This window comes from Phascolarctos cinereus, unplaced genomic scaffold (assembly GCF_003287225.1).
Source record: "Phascolarctos cinereus isolate Bilbo 61053 unplaced genomic scaffold, phaCin_HiC Scaffold_3;HRSCAF=262, whole genome shotgun sequence".
Classification (NCBI taxonomy): Eukaryota; Metazoa; Chordata; class Mammalia; order Diprotodontia; family Phascolarctidae; genus Phascolarctos; species Phascolarctos cinereus.
In genome coordinates this window covers 132,852,803-132,872,736 of record NW_027555736.1, presented here as the reverse complement: position 1 = coordinate 132,872,736, position 19,934 = coordinate 132,852,803, and the positions used below count along the sequence as shown (strand labels likewise).

The following is a 19,934-nucleotide window of genomic DNA, read 5'->3' as shown; positions in this document are numbered from 1 at the left end:
GTAACCCCAGGACCCTTGTACAGTGCCTGGCACAAAGTAAATGGTTAATAAACATTAGGCGACTGACACTGAATCACTAATAAATGAGAATGTAAATCAAATCACTATGAAGTTTCACCTCACACCTAGCAAATTGGAAGAGTTGGGAATACTTAACTGTAGAAATGAACTCAGTAATACACTGTCAGTGGAGCTGCGAATTGGTTCAACCCTTCCTGAAAAGATTTATAAGCATGGTTAAAAAAAAAAGTCATTAAAATGTTCTTAACCTTTGACACACAGATCCCACTACCAGGCACACAGCTCAAAAAAGGAAATTATTTTTAAAATGTTCTCACATATACCAAAACATTTATGACAACATTTTTTGTGGTAGCAAATAACTAAACAAAGCACCCATCAATTGTGGACTGCTTAAACAGATTGTGGTATTAGACTATAAAAGAATACTACTACATTTTAAGAAATAATGAATATGATGACTATAGGAAGGATAGGAATATTTATGTGGATTGATGAAGAGTGAAGTAAGCAGAACCAGGAAAACAATACACACAATCTAAAAAGAAACAACAACAGAACAATCAAAAGTGAATGCTGTGAAACTGTAATGCCCACACTTGGCCCCAAAGAAGAGATACATAAGAAGGTACCTTCCTCTACTTTTCTGAACAAATAGGGGACTAATAATGAGTGTGAAACATTGGACATAACGGCAATGGTTGGTTGACTGTCTATTAGCTTTGCTCAACCAGTTTTCTCCTTCTTTATTCTTATTATAAGGGATGGCTCTCTAGGGAGAGAGGTATATTGGAAAGTGTAGGTAATATACAAACAGATATCAACAAAAACTTGTTTTAATAAATAAAAGGCAAAAGTGAGCAGGGAGTGCATTCCAGAAATGAGGGACAGCCTGTGCAAATACAAAGAGACAGGTGGTAAAACGTCCCCTGTGAGAGCAATTTGGAACTATGCCCAAAAGGCTATAAAATTGTTCATACCCTTTGATCCAGCAATATCACTGCTAGGTCTATATCCCAAAGACATACAAAAAAGGGAAAAGAACCTATTTGTACAAAAATATTTATAGCAGCTCACTTTATGGTGGCTAAGAATCGGAAATCAAAGGGATGCCCAGAGATTGGAGAATGGCGAAACAAACCATGTGTATGACTGTAATGGAATATTATTATATTATAAGAAATGACAAACAAGATGATTTCAGAAAAACCTGGAAAGACTTACATGAATTGATGCATAATGAACAGAACCAGAATACTGTACACAATAACAGCAATAGTGTTTAATGAAGCACTGTGAATAACTTAGCTATTCTGAGCAATGCAATGATCTAAGACAATCCCAAAGGACTAATGACGAAGCATACTATCTGCCTCCAGAGAAAGAACTGGTATTGTTTGAATGCAGACTGAAGCATGCTATTTTTCACTTTATTTTTTTCATTCTTTTTCTTTCATTCAAGTCTTCTTGTACAAAATGACTAATATGGAAATGTTTTACATAACTGCACATGTATAACCTATATCTGATTGCTTACCGTCTCAAGAAGGGAGGAGAAAGGGGAGGGAGGGATAGAATTTGGAACTCAAAATTTTTTTAAAAGTTTTAAAAATGTTTAAAAATTGTTTTAGCATGTAATTGGGGGGGAATAAAAACCCATATGTTTTTTAAATGTCCTGTGTGAGGAACAGCAAAAAGGCCAATTTAGCTGGACCACAATGGCCATGGAGATAATTAATATATAATAAATCTGGAAAAGTAATTTGGAATCAGGGTCTCAAGGACTTTAAATGCAAAACAAAAGAGTTTGTATTTGATCCTAGAGGCAACAGAGAGCTACTGGGGTCAGTGAGAAGACAGTTAAACTGGTACCATACAAATATTATTTGGCAGATGTGCAGGCAGATTCAAGCAGGGAATCAATCAGGAGGCAACTGATAAGGCAGAACTGAACCAGGGTGGTAGCCATATAAATGGAGAGTGAACATGCAAAAAATATAAAGGTAGAATTGACAAGATTTGGAAACTGCCTGGCTATGTGAGGTAAGGAAAGAGTGAAGAATCAAGAATCATTCATAGTCTATAAACACATGTAACTGAAAGGACAGTGGTGGCCTAAATAGCAACAGGGATGTTTGGAAGGGTGTGTATGGGGAAAAATATTGTGTCCTGTTTTAGATATGATGAATTTGATGTGCCTATAGGATAACCAATGTGAAATATCCTATAGGCAGTGGGTGAAGTGAAAGTGGAACTCAAGAAAAAAAAACTAAGGCTTGGCATATAGATAGATCTGTACAGATACAATAATTGAGCACAGGGAAGCTGGTGAGGGCACTAAAAAAGAGGCCGTAGAGAAAAGGACCTTGGATAGAGCAGAGCACCAGGGTAAACCCATAATTATGGAGCAGGAATGAATGATCCAGGAAAGGAGATGGAGAACGAACAGCCTTTATTAAGTACCTATGATGTATGTACTAGGTATGGTGCTTGGTAAAAGGAGAACCGAAACAGGGCAGTGTCATGAAAAGAAGGTATCCTGGAAGAAAGAGTGATTAATCAGGTCAAATGTTGGCAATTAAGAGATCACTAGTAACTTTGGAAACAACAGTTTCAGCTGAATGGTGAGATCAGAAGTCAGATTATAAGGTGTTAAACATGAAGAAGGGAAGTAGAGGCAACAGGTGTAGATTTTTTTCCCCTAGGTTAGCTGTGAAAAGTAGATGACATATAAAAGAACAACTTCAATGAATGGTACAATCAGCAAAGATTCTTTTTTTTTTTTTAAGGACAGGTAAAGACCAATGCATATGTATAGGAAGCAGGAAGAGCCAGTAGATAAAACACTGAAGATGAAAGAGAAAAAGGATGATCCAGAAAAAAATCTATTAGAGGAAATAATAGGGGATGGGATCAAGAACAAAAACAGGAAGGCTGGCCTTCGTGAGTAGAAGAACGGTCACTTCATCAGAGACTATAGTAAAAGAACTGAGAGAATGAAGAATGAGGTAGGGGGTTCTGAGTTGTAGAAAAACAGAAAAGAGGGAAGCTCACTGCAAAAGACCCCTATTTTCTCAGTAAAGTGCGAAGTATTCTGCTAATAAGGGAGGGATAGGAGATTTGAAGACAGAATTTTGGAAAAGATGCTTTGGAGAATAGGATAAAAAAAATCAATTACAGAATACTAAAAGAATTGCCTTGTTAAAATGAGGGCCCAGTTGATATTAGATATTATCAATTTGTAATGGGATTAGCACAATTAGGGGGCTTCCTCCAGCACCATATAAAGAGGAGTAATACAGGGTTGAGATTTGGCAAGACCAAGACAATGGGAAACAAGGAATCCAAGAGCTGAGGACAATGAAATGTTGCTAGATAAATATAGTGTCTATATACTAGATAACTATAGTGTCTCTGTAAAAAGGGAGGAATATTAAGCCAAATTAAGGGTGAGAGTCTGGGTAGAGGGACTGGAGATCACTGTGAGGATGATGAATAGGTTTAGCCAGAGGGAGGCATACAGGAAAAGATGATTCCATCTATACAAGAATGTATAGTTGGTCAGAGAAAATTTAAAAATTCTTAATCACCCAAGTGCAGCACTTGTGAATGATGGTAGGACCAAACATTTTATGTTACATCCTTTTGTGTGTCTAAGGTGGAGTAAAGAAATAAGTTACAGAATTGAAGAAACTGAAGAACTGGAAGACCATCACGTTGGAGGAAGTACCAACATTCCTGTTGAAGGTACCTAGCAATCATCCATTCCCACCATCTGAAATACCTTACACAGATTTCTTCTAAATCTATTCAGGCCTGATAAATATCTCTCAAACTCAACACACTCAAAAACTGCAGTCTTTTCTCTTTCTTTCCATTTCCTTATTTGCTGATGATCTCTCTCATCCTCCAAGTAACCTGAACTCGAAAGCTTCCACTCATCTTTAACTCTAACTTCTCCATCATCACCACTACAAATTCCAGACATCTATCAAATCCAGTCAATTATACCTCCACAATCCCATTCAAATTCACTGTTTACTTCTTACTCACATTGCCATCAACCTAATTCGAGCCCTTTTAGCAATGTCATCCTGTTTTCTTTACCTCCAATCTCACCAGCACACCAGTTTATCTTTCACATAATGCACATATTCTCAAACTCAAAAATATTCAGTGGTTTCCCAATTCCTATAGGATAAAAGGCAAACTATTTTAGCCTGGCATTTGAGGCCTGAAAAATCTCCAATCTACCTTTTCAGCTTTCCTGACACAATTCCCTTTCATACAAGCTACATACATTCCAACTCTACTACAAATTTTTTTTTCCTATCTTGCCTTGCCATCTTTCTACCTCCGTGTACTTTCAAGCTAGAATGCCTTAATTCCCTCATTCACATGGTACTTTTCAGTGCGCAAATCTACACTTACTGAATTCCTTTCTTCATAGTACTAGTTTCAGTACTACCTTCTCTATGAATAGTCTTTGATTCTTTCCCACAGTGGAAAATTCAAATTTAAATTATCCTCAAATTTTCTTACATTTTTGTCTGAAACTCTTCTACCTATATCACATTATACTCTGTATCATATGTATGTGTTTTTTATTAAACTGTAGGCCACTCAAAGGTGGGAACTGCTATTTTACACCTTTGAAGCTATGACATCTATGAGGATAGTTTTAGCACCTAGCACAGGCATCTTACTCATAAGTATTTAACAGATGCTCATTATTGTGGAAGGCATTTATTACATGACAATACATTTTTGGTCTTCAGAGTAGTAGTTCAATATCTTACGCAAAAAAAAAAAGAAGGAAAAGAAAAAAACTGCAAAACTTAAAAACACCTGAACTTCCCTTAAATATGACTTTTATACCTTGACCTCCACCAATACAAACAAATTAGTTTACAAAACCTCTATGGGGTCATAAGACAATTACAATTTAGATGCCAGGAATACTACTTTTTCCAGCACAGTGTTGTTCAACTTAAAACTTCTAAGCCCTGTGGCACTATTTTTCAGCTTCATAATTTAATTTTATGAAGTACTTACTAGGTGGTGATTTAAACTTTCCTCGGCATTACAAATAAAATCCTAAGTTAAATACAGATATAATATGAAAATAAAAGCAAAAGAAAAACCACAAATCTTTTAAAATGTACTTTTATCATAACTTTTACTAACAAAAAAATTAGTGATTGCAAATAAATAGCAGTATCTACAATTACTAAAGCACAAATATCTTGTAGAAAGCATCAATTTAACCTAAAGTTTAAGTAAATTGATATATTTTAAATCATTAGTTTATGCAATGAGGGTATTTTAATCACTATCACAACCATTTATGAAAGTACTCCTTGTTTTACCATTTCCAGTAAAAAATGCAATGTTTAAGTTAATTATAAGTATGGTAATAAATAAAACCAATTCTAATCTTAGAACTATGATGCTATGAACATGTATTCCATTTCTCACAATGCTGAAAGCAAAACTGTCACCCCTAGAAAGAGTAAAGATAGCTGTCTCTTAAAATATGGTATTCTCATAGCTATTTTAACCCTGCATGCCCCAAATTAAATTCTGATTAAGATAAATGGCATTTTGTACGTCTTCAAAAAATGTTATTGCCTCTTGCTACAGACTGTTCACGTACCTGTCATGATGAACACAGATTTTAAAACTGACAATCCTACATTTAAGATGACAAAACAACACAGCTGGATTCTTAAGGAGAAAGTAGATATCTTTACACAAGGTATACCAAAGTAGAGACAGAAAACTTTCCAGCTACACAGTAATAAAAGATACAAAAAAAATTTTTTTAATCACTGATAAAAATCTCAAAGTTTTAAAAGCAGGTCCTTTTTCTAACACAGCTCTAATTCTTATTTGGTACTACTATGTCATTTCATTTCCTTATCCTGATACAAAGGCAAATACCTAGAACCTTTCGAAAGCATATCAGCCACTACTACACAATAGGGGAAAACAATTTAAACCTCTGCACTTTCCATTTCAACATTTTCTCAATTTGTCACTACTAAATCTTGTTATATGTAGAGTTCCGTAATTTTGAAAAAGCTAACCGTTTTAATTGCTGTTGAAATGCCACATCTAGTCCTATATTCACAGGTAGATTAAGAACAAAAAAAAAAGCTTCTATACTCCATATATCCATAGGACAGAGATTTACTGAACCACAAGGAGTAGAAAGCAGCCTTCTTGCAAAGCTTACTCTTTCATTACTAAACTCTGTTAACATAGTACTGCTTCACATTAGCAGGTGTCTCCCACTACATTTTTCCTTCTTCCCCCTCATCCCCAAACATTTCTCCTACCTTACACTGATTGATTACTTACTGTCACAGGACATTTTAAAGATTACTTGCAATGTCTCACTGTATACATATTGTCCTATTCTACTTCCCCTCTCCACAAATACACAAGAACTTCCTAAACCAAAAAGTAACATGACTAACCCATAAATTTAAATCAGCCTTTTTCACAAAGCAAGAAAACCTTAAGAGATCCAATCAAGGGAAACGTTATCAACTAACTACAGGTCAACATATCCAAAGCGATCGCTAACCACAGCTACAAGGGTCAGAAATAGCAGGAACTTCCAGTGGCCCAATTAAGACTATGGACATCCTCTAATAGCCTCAGGCACCCCAGCCTCAGAGAATTTCGCGAAGCCCCATGGCTCCCTTAACTTTCAAAAGCAGGACTGATACTCTACTGCCTCCCAACAATCTCCCACCTCCAAAAATAGGTGGGGGCACGGATACGAAGCGTTCTTCAGAAATTTTTCATGGTTCTTTCTAGTAACATGGCCAAAAGTGACTATCCTTTTATTTCAGGGATTCTGCCTCCCCCCATATATACAAACATCCTAACTTCATCCCCAAATAACAGCTCGAAAGAGTACATACACACGCGCGCGCCAGCGCGCGCTCGCTCACACACACACACACACACACACACACACACACACACACACACACACACACACACACACACACACACACACACACACACACACACACCGCTCTACACCTTTTACTAGGCTCACGCTTCTCCAAGCCTCCCAGCACCGTGACACCACTCACCTCCTACCCCACCTCCTCAGGGTACCTCCTTCTCCTCCCGACGACCCTCACCTCCGAGACAGCGAACCCTGGCGCCCTTCCTCATCTCTCCTAACACCTCCCCACCACCACCCCGCTCTCACAGAGATCTCATTAGCGTGACCCCACAACCAAGCAACCCCCTCCCACCTGGTCAATGCCAACGTATGCCCAGCGGTCCCAGATCCACTCCCTCCAGTCGAGTGCCCAGCCCCTCGAGCACGCTTTATCACACGGCCCCGCCACCCCCCGACCCCAATAAACCCACACCCAGCCTCCTTCCTCGGCCACTTCACGGAGACAGAGACGCTGTCCCTTAACCCCTTTCCCCCTTCCACTCCCGTTACCCAAGTCTGGATATAAGCCAGGTCAGAACTCACCGTATCCCCCCGCGGGGCTACCTTGCACACATACACACACACTCACACACACACTCACACACACATACACAGCAGTGCCCGAAGCCTCCTCCTCCTTCAGCTGGGACTCACTGGGACATCAGCGGATGAATCCCAACACGGAGGCTATTTTTAGGAGACAGGGCCCCAGCCAGACCGGAACTTCTTCCTCTCGCTGCGCGCGTGCGCCGTGTGATTTTTATACCTCAGTGTCCCTACGCCTCCTTTTCCTCCCTTTTCCCTTCCCTCTCGCCCCCCAGTGGATAAGCCTCCTTTTCGCGGCTCTCTCACTCTTGCGTTCGAACCTAGTGGGGCTGGTGGTGAAGAAGACGACAATGAAGTTAGACAGAAGGCTAGCCAGTGGCTTTAGGATCAAGGAATATCCCACTGGGACGTGAAGCACGGACTATATTTTTCCGGGTGGGTGAAGGGACGGATCACCCCGCACAGGAAGGAGATGACGGCGGTTTGGCGCCGGGGGATGGTCTGGAGCTTGGCTTTCCTCTGAAGGACGGTGTTTCCCTGGAAGGGATATTGGTCACTTGATGCTGGTTCGGACGCCTCCAGGGGTGGGGCCCACGGGCAGCCTTCGCGGCCCTTTGGAGGCGCACCCTCCTCCTCTTCCTCCCCCTTCTCCCCTACCTCCGCCCTCAGCTTCTCCCACCCCTTTAGTCTCGGACCAAACCACCCGGAGCAAAACCGGCGACACCAGAGACAAAAAAAAAAAAATTCTCAAATCACTGCGCGCAAGCGGAGCCATCAGCCAATAAAGGCCGAGGGAGGGCGGGGCTCCCCGGGGAAGCTGGAGATGCTCCAGTCCGAGCGACCCCGGATCAGGACCGAAGCTGGTGGGGTGCCAGGCGGGATGGGGGGGGTCAGGAGGGGGGAAAACGGACCTGGAACGCATGCGTGGGGAAGCCGCGCACCGGGTCCTGCCTATGTCGCATGTGCCTCGCCGTGCCCTGCGGAGCACTTGCCGATGTCTCTCTCCTTTTTCCTTCCTCTTGCTCTTGTTCTTGAGGCTCCCTCTCCCTCCCCGTCGCCTTAGGCCAGTCCAGCCGCGCTTCTCGCCCTGCCTTTCCCTCCCCGCAGCCCCACCCCCGGCCCCGCCTCGCCCAGCCGCCACCCCAGCCCGCTGGCACACTTTTTTCTATCTCTTTCTGGATCTCTCAGCACTTCCCTGGCGCTCATTTATTGTTATTTGCACAACACCTGTAATCGCTGGACGTGCTTGACAGCGGGTCCGACGCGCTAAACAAACATAATGGAAATCCCTGCCCCACTAAGGCCACACCAGCGACATAAATCTGGGGCGGAAAAAAAAAAGTGAGCCGCCACCTCTGGAAAAGAGAATTCTGTGCTGGCTGTGTTCACTTCTTATGTGAAAAGAAAGCCCTCCAGCCCAGGATGGAAAACTGGGCAAAGATGTCCCTGCCTTGATGGAACAGCTTTCCATTAGGAAGAAAGCGGTGCGATGAAAGGTGGCTGACAACCACAAAAGCAGTCTTTTTATATCTTCCCCCTCAAAAAAAATTTTCTGAGGATATAGAACCTATTCTTTAACATATTTAATCTTGTTTTTCTTATCTTACTTCTTTGGCCCTGAAGGCCACTTTCTATCAAGGGCTATTTCTGTTTATGAGAGCACAGCTTCTGGATCTAGAGGAGCATGTGTGCTGATTGAATACACTAAGCTAAATGATTAATTTCATTTGTAGGTGTGAAACTAAATTCTAAAGCTCTCTAAAGGTTGGGGGGGGAGGAGAAGTAACTTCAGTCAGTCTACTGTGAGCTGAGCACCTGATATTGGAGAATTACAAAGTGAATGTTGTAGAAGATGATTCCTCCCTTAAATATACTGCTAATATGATGGGGGGGGGAGACAACTGGGAGACAAGTAAGACATACATATAAACATATGTAACGGAAAAATACAGAAGACATATACAGTGCTGAATAAAAGAAGTAAAACAAGTGCTTTAAAAAGTATACTTTAACAAAATTTAGAATAAGTCAGAAATTAATGTGAAAACACTTTTTTTTCCTCCTTCCCAAACATGCTAGAAACTGTAGAAACCTCTGGACATAGTTCTGTGACTCCACTATAATGGGGGAAACGACATTTTTAGCCAAAAAGTAGGGCTTGGTTGGAGAAAGGAGGGATGTTAACGGAGATGACTGCCTGACCCCCACCCTTTCACCTCACAAGAAGGAAAAAAGGAATAACAAATCCCTGAGAGAAATAAAACAGAGTGTTCCAAAGTGGTTTTCTTTTACTCAGAAGTAGTGGAGTGAAATAAAAGCCCTCCAAAAAACTTATACTGTTCCTTTTTGCTCCAACCCATTTCAAAACCTGCCAAAACCTGGCCAGCTGCTGAAAAGATTCTGCATTTGGACCGCTTGAGCCACGGAGGACAAGGAAGGAAGCACTGCGATGAATTTAAGCAGAAGTTTAAGAGGAGCTTTGCATTGTCCTGGGTGAACCTCTGTTTCTTACTACAATTGTACACTCTACTGTAGGTACCCAGGTTCATGTGGAAAGAACACTGAATTTCGAATGGGAGTACCTAAGTTTGAGTCCTGGCTGTGTCACTTACCTTGTGACCTTGGGGAATTCATTTAGAGCCAAAGGAGGACTGCAGAGATGATCTAGTCCAAGTCCCTTATTTTATGATGAGAAAGGGATGCCCAAAGAAGTTAAGAAATTTGCACAACTGTTACACAGGCATTTGAATCCAAGTCTTCTGACCTAAAATCCACCGTTCTTTTCACTGTTCCACACTGCCTTCTTGGCCTCAATTTTCTCCTCTTTGTATATTTAATGAAGGTATTGGACTTGATTTTTTCCAAGATCCCTTCTGGCTTTGGTATTCTGTGATTCTATAGTTATGGAAGTTAGAAGCAGAAACAAAAATGAGCTTAAAAATTTTGGATCACAGAAAATTATAAAATACCTAATGTGAAATACCTATGACATAATCAAGTCATTCCTCTGCAATGAGATTTCATTTCTTCACTTCATAATATAGGAATCTGAATATCTGCACCATCTCCCTAGTGCTTTGTTGTTCAGTTATTCAGTCATTTAGTCCTATCCCAGTCCTTCTGACCTCATGGACTATATAGCATGGCAGACCCTTCTATACTCCACTATCTCTCAACATCTGTCCAGGTTCATGTCTGTTGTTTCCAGGACACTACCTATCCATCTTGTCCTAGTGCTTTGTAAGTGCCAGAAGGTAAGTCTCACCTATCAGAACCACATTCCCAGAGGTAGTTCCTGTTTGAGGAAGAAGAATATGGATAAAGTTTGGGCAACCATAGTATGGAAATATCTAGGAAGTAGCACCAAATACAGCTGCTATGAATTAAGTACAGTGTCTTGTATTTAAACCAAAATAGTCCCACTCCTAAAATAGGTAATTCTGATAAAGTAATTGACCAGTTGTAAATATTTTAGAAAATCAAAAATGCACATTTCCAGTACATATATGGTTAAAATGTAATGTGGTAGGAAGGATTGTCCTCAGAACTAAAATTTGAACTACATCAGCATGTATGTGTATGCACTTGTGCCTATCACAAGTATTAGGATTTGGGATTTTAGTATTTTAGAATTTATTAAACCACTGAACTATGCAATGCCAATGAGAAGCTTTCAATGATTAAGGTGATTAGTATATAATATTGTTACTATTTGATAAAAGGTTTCATCATTGTGAGTGTTCCCTCCACCAATGCAGATCACAATTCCATTTTGATGCTTGATAAATCTGTTATTTCAGTGTGGGTGCTCCCTCACCCAGTGCAAATTCAAATTCCTCCCTACCTTGTCATGCTGTGTAAATCTTTTTCTTTCTAAGCACTTTTTTAAAAAGAGTTTAACTTACAAACACAAACATTTCAATATGCAAAGAAGAACAAAAAAGAAGGTTGTATGAAAAATTGTGAACTTCTACAGTTTTCATCTATGTCCTCCATTAAATTCTCTAAAAAGGCCCCATCACAAAGGATATGAACAGGCAGTTTTCAGATGAAGAAATTAAAGCTATCTATAGTCATATGAAAAAAATGCTCTCAATCACTATTGATCAGAGAAATGCAAATTAAGGCAACTCTGAGGTACCACATCACACTTATCAGTTTGGCTACCATGACAATACAGGAAAGTGATAAATGTTGGAGAAGATGTGGGAAAATTGGAACAGTAATGCATTGTTAGTGGAGTTGTGAACTGATCCAACCATTCTGGAGAGCAATTTGGAACTATGCCCAAAGGGCTATAAAAATGTGCATATGTCTTGATGTAGCAATACCTCTATTAGCTCTATATCTCAAAAAGATCATAAAAAAAATGGAAGAAGGCTCACATGTACAAAAATATTTATAGCAGCTCTTTTTGTGGTGGCCAAAAAATTGGAAATTGAGGGGATGCCTATCAATTGGAGAATGGCTGAACAAGTTGTGGCATATGAATGTAATGGAGTACTATTGTTCCATAAGAAATGGTGAACAAACTTCAGAAAAACCTGGAAAAACTTGCATGAGCTGATGCTGAGTGAATTCAGCAAAACCAGGAGCACATTGTACACAATAACAGCAACATTTTTCAATGACTGACTTTATTTAGACTTAGCCCTTCTGAGCAATGCAATGATCCAAGACAATTCCAAAAGATTCATGATGGAAAATGCTATCCACATCCAGAAAAAGAACTGTGGAATCTGAATCAGATCAAAGCACACTATTTTTTCTTTCTTTTGATTTCTTTTGGTTTTTTTTCTTTCTCATGGTTTTTCCTTTTTGTTCTGATTCTTCTTTCACAACATGACTAATGTGGAAGTATGTTTAACATGATAATACATGTATAGCCTATATCAGATTGCATGCCATCTTGGGGAAGGGTGAATGGAGGGAGAGGGGGAAAATTTAGAACTCAAACTCTTATAAAAGCGAATATTGAAAACTAAAAACAAATCAATTAATTTTTTTAAAAAGCAAATAAAAAAGAGAACCCATACTTGATATGTTTCTCTGATTCTTTTAATATTTCAAAGGTACTAATATACTATTTAATCTGTTCATCTATATTCTCTCTCTCAATACATAATCAAGCTACCTCCCCTTGGGGCCTGGGATAATATTTTTATATGACTTCTCAAACAAAAGTGATGCTATATCTGGCTTTTACTCACTATGAATCTTTCTAAGGCCATTTGAATCAACTACAATTTTGATTCTTCAGAGATGGTGATGTTTCCTGATTTGTGGCCCTATTGATTTACTAAGAAAATAATTTTAGTACATAAATGGGTCACTTATCTACCTTATCAACTTGAATATGCCCTCCAACAATGAAGATCAAAACCCATCCATTCCTGCCCATCCTCATGGATTACCCCATTACTCCTTTAAGTTTGACATAGGGAATAGACTCAACAGTTAAGGTTCCTTTTTCTATTCCTCTTTAAATCACAAGGACACTAATGTAACATTTGGGTATCTACAATATCTGGCCTGAGACACTTCTTGGCTGTATCACCCTCGGCAAGTCATTTAATCTCTGCCTCAGTTTCCTTAGCTATAAATGGTAATAGTAGCAGCATCTATGTCATATGGTTGTTAGGACCAAAGTAGGCAATGTTTATAAAGCATTTAGCACAGTGCTTAGTACATTAGTAGAAACTATATGAGTGCTTATTCCCTTCCCATCCTTTCCTCCTTCTATCTATCATCCCACAGACTGAGGGTCACAGAACAAGGTCATTTCTGTTGTACTATCTTTCAAGGAATTTTAAATGATTTTGATATTAATGGGAGATATTTTATAAAATTAAATTAAAAGTCCAACTTGATCAAAGTTAAAACATAACCATAAGAAAATAAGAATTAGAAAAGATAACATGAATGAAAAATCACTATATGTGTTTTTAATTGACTAATGAAATGGTGAGGTGATTACAAGAAACACCAAAATATAACTGATTACTCTGTATTGATGTCCCATGTCTGCTGAACTGCTGTTTAGTAATCAGCAAGAGTAACATGTGTGCATGTAGGATACGTAACACTGACTATCTTGTTCTTTTCAGGCATTGTAAATGGTGTTTTCTATTTCTTATTTGAATATCACATTTATTCTTGAGTGTCTGATGATGAATAGGATGAAATCAGGTTCTAAGAAAACATAATAAAAGACAGTTCCTGTGTTTAGTATATATTCATACATGTGAAAAATCAATTAAAAAAGAACTAAATAATTTCAGAACTATATTAAATTGAATCTTTGACTTCTGGTATTTGTATATGAACTTTAAATGGGTCTTTAAATTTCTATTATGCTATCATAATTCTCATTTAATTGTTATTCTTTTTCCTTTTGTCAAAAACCTTATTCACAAGTTGCATTCACCCCAAATCAAGTACTGAGACTTCTTATTCTTTGATTTTTCTTTCTTTAAATTTTCTGTCCATACAAATTGTGATTGATTTAAATTTTCAAATTTTATCTTTTTTCCCTTCATTTCACAAATTCTTGATTTTTACTTCTTACTTAAATTCTTCGGCTATTTGTCTACATCTTTTTGTTTGGAGTGTTCTTCTTTTGTCACTTAGCAGTGACTTTAGTTCCTTCTTCATAATTTCTTTTAAACCAGGTGTTGGAAAAAAAAAAACAAGTCTATGAAACTTTCCAATTAGAACCACTCAGTACTTGCTTTGTAGGTTGCACCTTACCTACAGGTAAAATAAGTATCCCAACACCCACATTTTAGACAGACTCAGGAAAAAATCCTGTCAAACACTCTACCCTATTGGCTAATGCTTGATATTCCAGCATTATTGATTAATTCTTTTCTGTTCAACCAATCCCTATTTTCAGAGTCTCATTTAAAATGCCCATATTACTAGGAGAGGTGGCACCTTAAGTTATAAACACCTTAGTGGAAATTAGTCTTACAATCAGAGAATTTAGAATTGGAAAGGAACTTAGAGAATATACACTCCAATTCCTTCATTTTACAGGTAAGGAAACTGGCACCAGGGCTGAGCTGAAACTGGCATAGGTTCTTTGGTTCCAAATTCAGAATTCTTTCCAATATACTAAACTTTCTCCTTTCAAAATAGTACAAAACCTCCTTAAATACACAATAATAAGGAAAAATAAAATACGTGAAAAACATACTGACCACTTATGACAAGTAGCTAGGACAGACAGACTATCGAATTGATCTGTTAATATGTTTATCTTAGACAAGCATGACGGTTGAATAATGAACTAGATCCAGAATTTGATCATAGAATCATAGATTTAGAATTAGAAGAAGATTTAGAGGTCACTTAGAACAATCCTCTCATTTGTATGTGAGAAAACTGAGTCTCAGAGAAATGAAGTAACTTGCCCCATGGCTATATAGTGATTGTGTTTATTAGATGATTTTCTATTCTCCAAAAGTGAAATAGGTCTGATAATGTATAATCCATGATCTATAATTCTATGGGGGAAAAGAAGACAATACCAAAGACATGCTTTGTTTGTTTTATTGCTTGGCCAAGAACTGGCCAGGCTACAAAGCATGAGCAAAGTTGAAAACTACACTATGATCTGCTCACCTTCAAACTGCATTCTGGGGATTAAGGCCTAACCGTTCCTGACCATATACATAATTACTTTACTACCACCAATTTTCCCTGTTCCATGGCTCCTAGCCACTGTCTTCTGAATATCATTTCCTCTAGTCAGGCATCATGGACACTGTGGTAATACTCTTGCCTGACATAACAATATAAAATCTGTGCTTATGCTGATATTAGACCAACATTTCAGGAAAAAATTAAGAGAAAAATACGTTAATATCTTTGCAGTATAAATATGTAATGGTGTAAAAGATTAGTGGTCATCGTTTTAAATGTCTATGTAGCTTAACCCCCCTAATGAACTAGCTTTCTAGTACTGTTGCTCACGTGCTCCTAAAAGTGTGCTTCCCATTAATAATTAGTCAGCCGGACCATTAGCTGTAAGAATAGGGATTCACTAAGATGGAATAGTAAGAACTGTAGTTATAAAAACATTCTCCCCCTTGAGCCTAAGACACACTTTCTCATAAATACACACAGGACCTGTGAGGACAGTGGACACAAACTTAAAATGCAATGGTAGTAACATACATGGGTAGAGAATATGGGCGGTAAAGGGGTAACACAATTCCTGGTTACCGGAAAATCCTTCATTGACTCCTTAGCTGGCATTCTTCTCTGATGCAAGGGGTCACATCCCTTAAAGCTACTTCCTCCCTTGTGTGGCTGTCTTTCTATATAGATCTGTGTTTGTGTCTGTTCCCATTTGTCCTCGGAGTGTCTTTCTCTACTCCTTGTCGAATGCATTATCTACTACTGGTTTGGTCTCTCCAATGGCATGGTTAATAGAGTAGTGATGGAGCATATCATCTCCTCCCCCTCTGGGCTTACTCTCTACCTCCTTTCCCGCTGCCTGATGCAGGTGCAAGGGTGTGCCTTCTCAAAGCATTCCTGAACCTACAGTTAGTTCTTCATCACTTGACTGCCCCAATACTGACCTAAGTAACTGCTGAAATTCTTTAGTTACTTAAAGTCCCCATTGGCATGGTTAGCTTATTTAGCTAACCTAAATCACCATTTTCTCTTCCTGACGCTATCAAAGAGTTTAAAACCTCATAAAAGAACTGATTACAGGGAGTAGGAAGTCTTATTTACAATCTCTTAAAACCTGATCATGTCATGTCTGAGTCCTCATTCTTACACATATATTAAGCAATTAAGCAAAATATAAAATTTCCTGTAATTTCTCACCAGAAGCAGTTTCTATGGCAGCGGCGTAGTAGCTATGTCTTGTTGTGTAATGACATGCAACATTCCTCTTTTGAAGGAATATTAACTTCTCCAAATCAAAATTTTCCTGGGAAAAGGAAGAGCACTAAATTTGTTAGAAATAGCCATCTTAGAACTCCTAGTTCCAAATTCAATGGACAGTTACAAGTTTTTTGCTTTATTTAGTCTGATTAAACCTTTCGTTGCTAGTATCTTTTTTTTTTTTTGGCTAGGCAATAGTGTTAAGTGACTTGCCCAGGGTCACACAGCTAATAAGTGTTATGTGTCTGAGGCTGGATTTGAACTCAGGTCCTCCTGAATCCAGGGCCAGTGCTCTATCCACTGTGCCACCTAGCTGCCCCCGCTAGTATCTTTCATAAAAGCTTCAGGCTAGAATTTTATGGTACTTCATCAATGTCACAATTTAATTTTAATATGTATACTTTTAGTATGCTATCTACCTAAGACAGCACATTTCAAAACCATTGGTGAATGACACAAACAGTGATTATATATGTGTGTGATATATTTCTTGTGTGGATCTTTCAGAATGTTAAAATCTTTCCTAGATAGCACTAATCAACATGCTTCATGGGTTTAAACATATATTTATACAGAGGGCTTATATGCCTATGGAATTGTCACAACTTAAAAAAGTTGAATTCAGCCAGCCAAGAAAGCAGAGGACCCTTCACAATTTGACTCCTTCTATTATAACTCCCTTTACTAATCTCTGTAGCTCTGAAAAACTGTGTTATCAGTAGGTCTTCTTCAGAAATGAACACTGATAGTATCACAAGTGAGAAGTACTTAATCCTCCAAGAATCATTAGAAGGAAACAGTTTCTACTTTCCAGACCCCACATTAATACAGTACAAAATGGAAAACAATCTGAAGGACTTATAAGGAAAACTCATTTTTAAATGATAAAATCTTAAGAGCTGAGTATAATATCAAGCAGCAATGGGTTTGAAATGTGACATTCCCGTCCTACTTCCATTGCTTTTAAGCCACTCTTTGCACAATTATGAAGCTTTCAAATGCTTTACAGAGTGAGTTTAAGGCAGGGCAAAGTAGTTCGGGACTCATAAGTTTATGTGTCATTTGTGGTTACCCAGAGTCAGAAATAGCATTCTCGTGTTGACTTTAAAAACTTTATAAAAAAAAAAGTAGACTTTTTAAAATTATGTTTGCTTTTGTTGATATTAACTCCAGATGCTCTGGGGTGAGGAAAGACAAAATGTCCTTCTCCACTCCAATCACCAATGTACTTGTTAAGTTTGAAAGGAAATTTAGTTGAACTAACTTGGGATATATGACATTTCTGTTACCCTGGGCTTTCCCCTGGTTTTAATTTACTACTTTTAATCAGATATCATCTTATAAAATTTTTATCTAAATCAAAATTAGAACTGAGTGTAAAGCAACATAAGAATGAAAAAGAAAGCAAGCCAAATCATAGAATTAAATGGAAAACAAGAAAATCATCAATGAAATCATAACCAACCCAAACCAACATGTTTAAAAGTTCCCCCATTCATATGCAAGAATTATACTATTGTCTTATCATCAGTTGAGGATGTGTTATTGTTGTTTATTGTAATAACACTGTTATTTTTCCATAGTTGTGATGGATTTGCAATGATTTGTAATTGCAAGATGACTGGCCAGAGAAAGATGTTCAATCTATATCATAGTAAAATTAATCAGCCACTGTAACTAGTCAACAAGCATTTCATTATCCATCTACTATAAGTTAAGCATTGTGCTAGATAATGAAGATACAAACTGAAAAAAAAAAACCAAGGAAACAGCTTCTCCTCCCAAGGAATTTATGTTCATATTCCATTTGAAGAGATGACACACACACATACACACACACACATATATAAATATATAATAGTGTGTGTATGTGATATATATATTTATATAAAATAGTATGCATGTGTGATATATATATATTTATATAAAGTGTGTGTGTGTGTGTGTGTGTGTGTGTGTGTGTGTGTGTGTGTGTTTGAGAGGAGGCACTAGCAACTAGGGAAGATCAAGATAGAATAAAGTCTGTGACTAGAGCCAAACTGTGTAGTGTAATTCAAGGTCTTGCCAATTCTAAAATATCTCTAAAAATAGCCTGGAATTCTCACCATTAGAGTTACTCTCTGGAGTTTGACAGCAAAGGTTATGTCTTTAAGATCATTTTAAAAATACTTATTTCAGGGACTGGGAATCTCCCATACCACACTAAGGGTCTCCACATTATACTCAACTTTAACATGGTGGAAAGGAAATATAAATGTTGTTCAAGCCCTCCTCAAGAACAGTATTTCAATTTCTATTTATTGAGCACTATGTTCAGGGTATTGTGGGTACAGAAATACAGACAAAACAGTCTCTACCCTCAAGGAACTTACATTTTCTTGGGGGAATACAAGAGATACATAGATGACAAGTAAATACAAAGTATATAAAAAGTAATAAAAATTAATTTCAAGAGGATGGAAACTAACAACTAGGGTAGATCAGAAAAAAGCCTCATGTAGCAGGGGGCACCTGAGCTGTGCTTTGAAGGAATTGGGCTGTTCTATGAGTTAAAAGCGGAAAGTAAATTACAACCTTGAGGACACCAATTATGTAAAGGCATGGAGTCAGGAAAGGCAGTAGCCTATGTAGGGAACAAGTAGCAGGAGTCTGAACAAAAGGTAGAATTCATGAAAGGTAATCATATGACATAAAACTGAAAAGGTAATTGCAACATCATCCAGTCAATATGATGATGTGAAAGGTCACCGAGGAGTCCAGCTCTTCCACATTAATGCCAGTAAAGATCTATAAAGAGCATCAGATCAAGAACTGAATAAGACATCTAAAGAGAAATAGCAGCAAGCTTCTTCATGTAGCCTAGAACAGCCAGAAGCCCTGGGTGCTGAAAGTGGACGGAGAGGTGGTGTTTGAGAAGCCTGAATAAGTACAGGTAAACAGACCTGAAACATGTAGCAACACTATAATCAGGGGCCTGGAAAGTCACAGTGCTCTGCTCAGGGAAGCCACAGAGGGCCAGAAAATTCTAGCGCCCCTGGCCTGGAAGTGCTGCATCCCTTACAAGGAAGTTGGAAGATATTAACATCCTGACTAGAGATGCCTCCAGGGGATCAGAATATCATAGCACCTTGGCCACGGATCCCCAGGGAGCCAGAAGACTACATAGATCTGACTAGATACAGTGAAACCTGACAACACTCTAAGAACAGATATACCAGGAGAGGTGAAAACCTGCAGCAGAGATGCAGGAAACCAGCAACAAGATCAAACAGGGCCTAACTAGCCAATCCAATAGAACCTGGCTTTGGCCCAAGGTCACAACCAGAAACTGAGGCTGGACACCAAACACCAAACACAATAAAGACATACAATGAGTCAAGAGATGCCCAAGGGAAGAAAGTAACTCTATAATAATTATAAGTAGAAAAATGGTTTTGATACGAATACTCTGAGTGGCTATAATAAATGAAGCAAGAGATAAAAAATGAAATTATTGGTG

General features: G+C 38.4%; 1 protein-coding gene across 12 annotated transcripts in view; it reads right to left on the bottom strand.

Annotated features, from left to right (window-relative positions):
* The window catches only part of MEF2A (myocyte enhancer factor 2A), a 222,333-nt gene extending 213,734 nt beyond the window's left edge, over positions 1–8,599 (bottom strand). For 3 of the 12 annotated variants that reach the window (XM_020963899.2, XM_020963890.2, XM_020963918.2), the window contains exon 1: positions 7,532–7,696. The gene's annotated coding sequence lies outside the window, so the exon portion shown is untranslated. Of the gene's footprint in view, positions 1–7,531; positions 7,713–7,854; positions 8,173–8,445 lie in introns of those variants that run through there. The other 9 variants (XM_020963908.2, XM_020963922.2, XM_020963943.2 and 6 more) reach the window with 7 other exon arrangements.
* Positions 8,600–19,934: the final 11,335 nt, after the last annotated feature.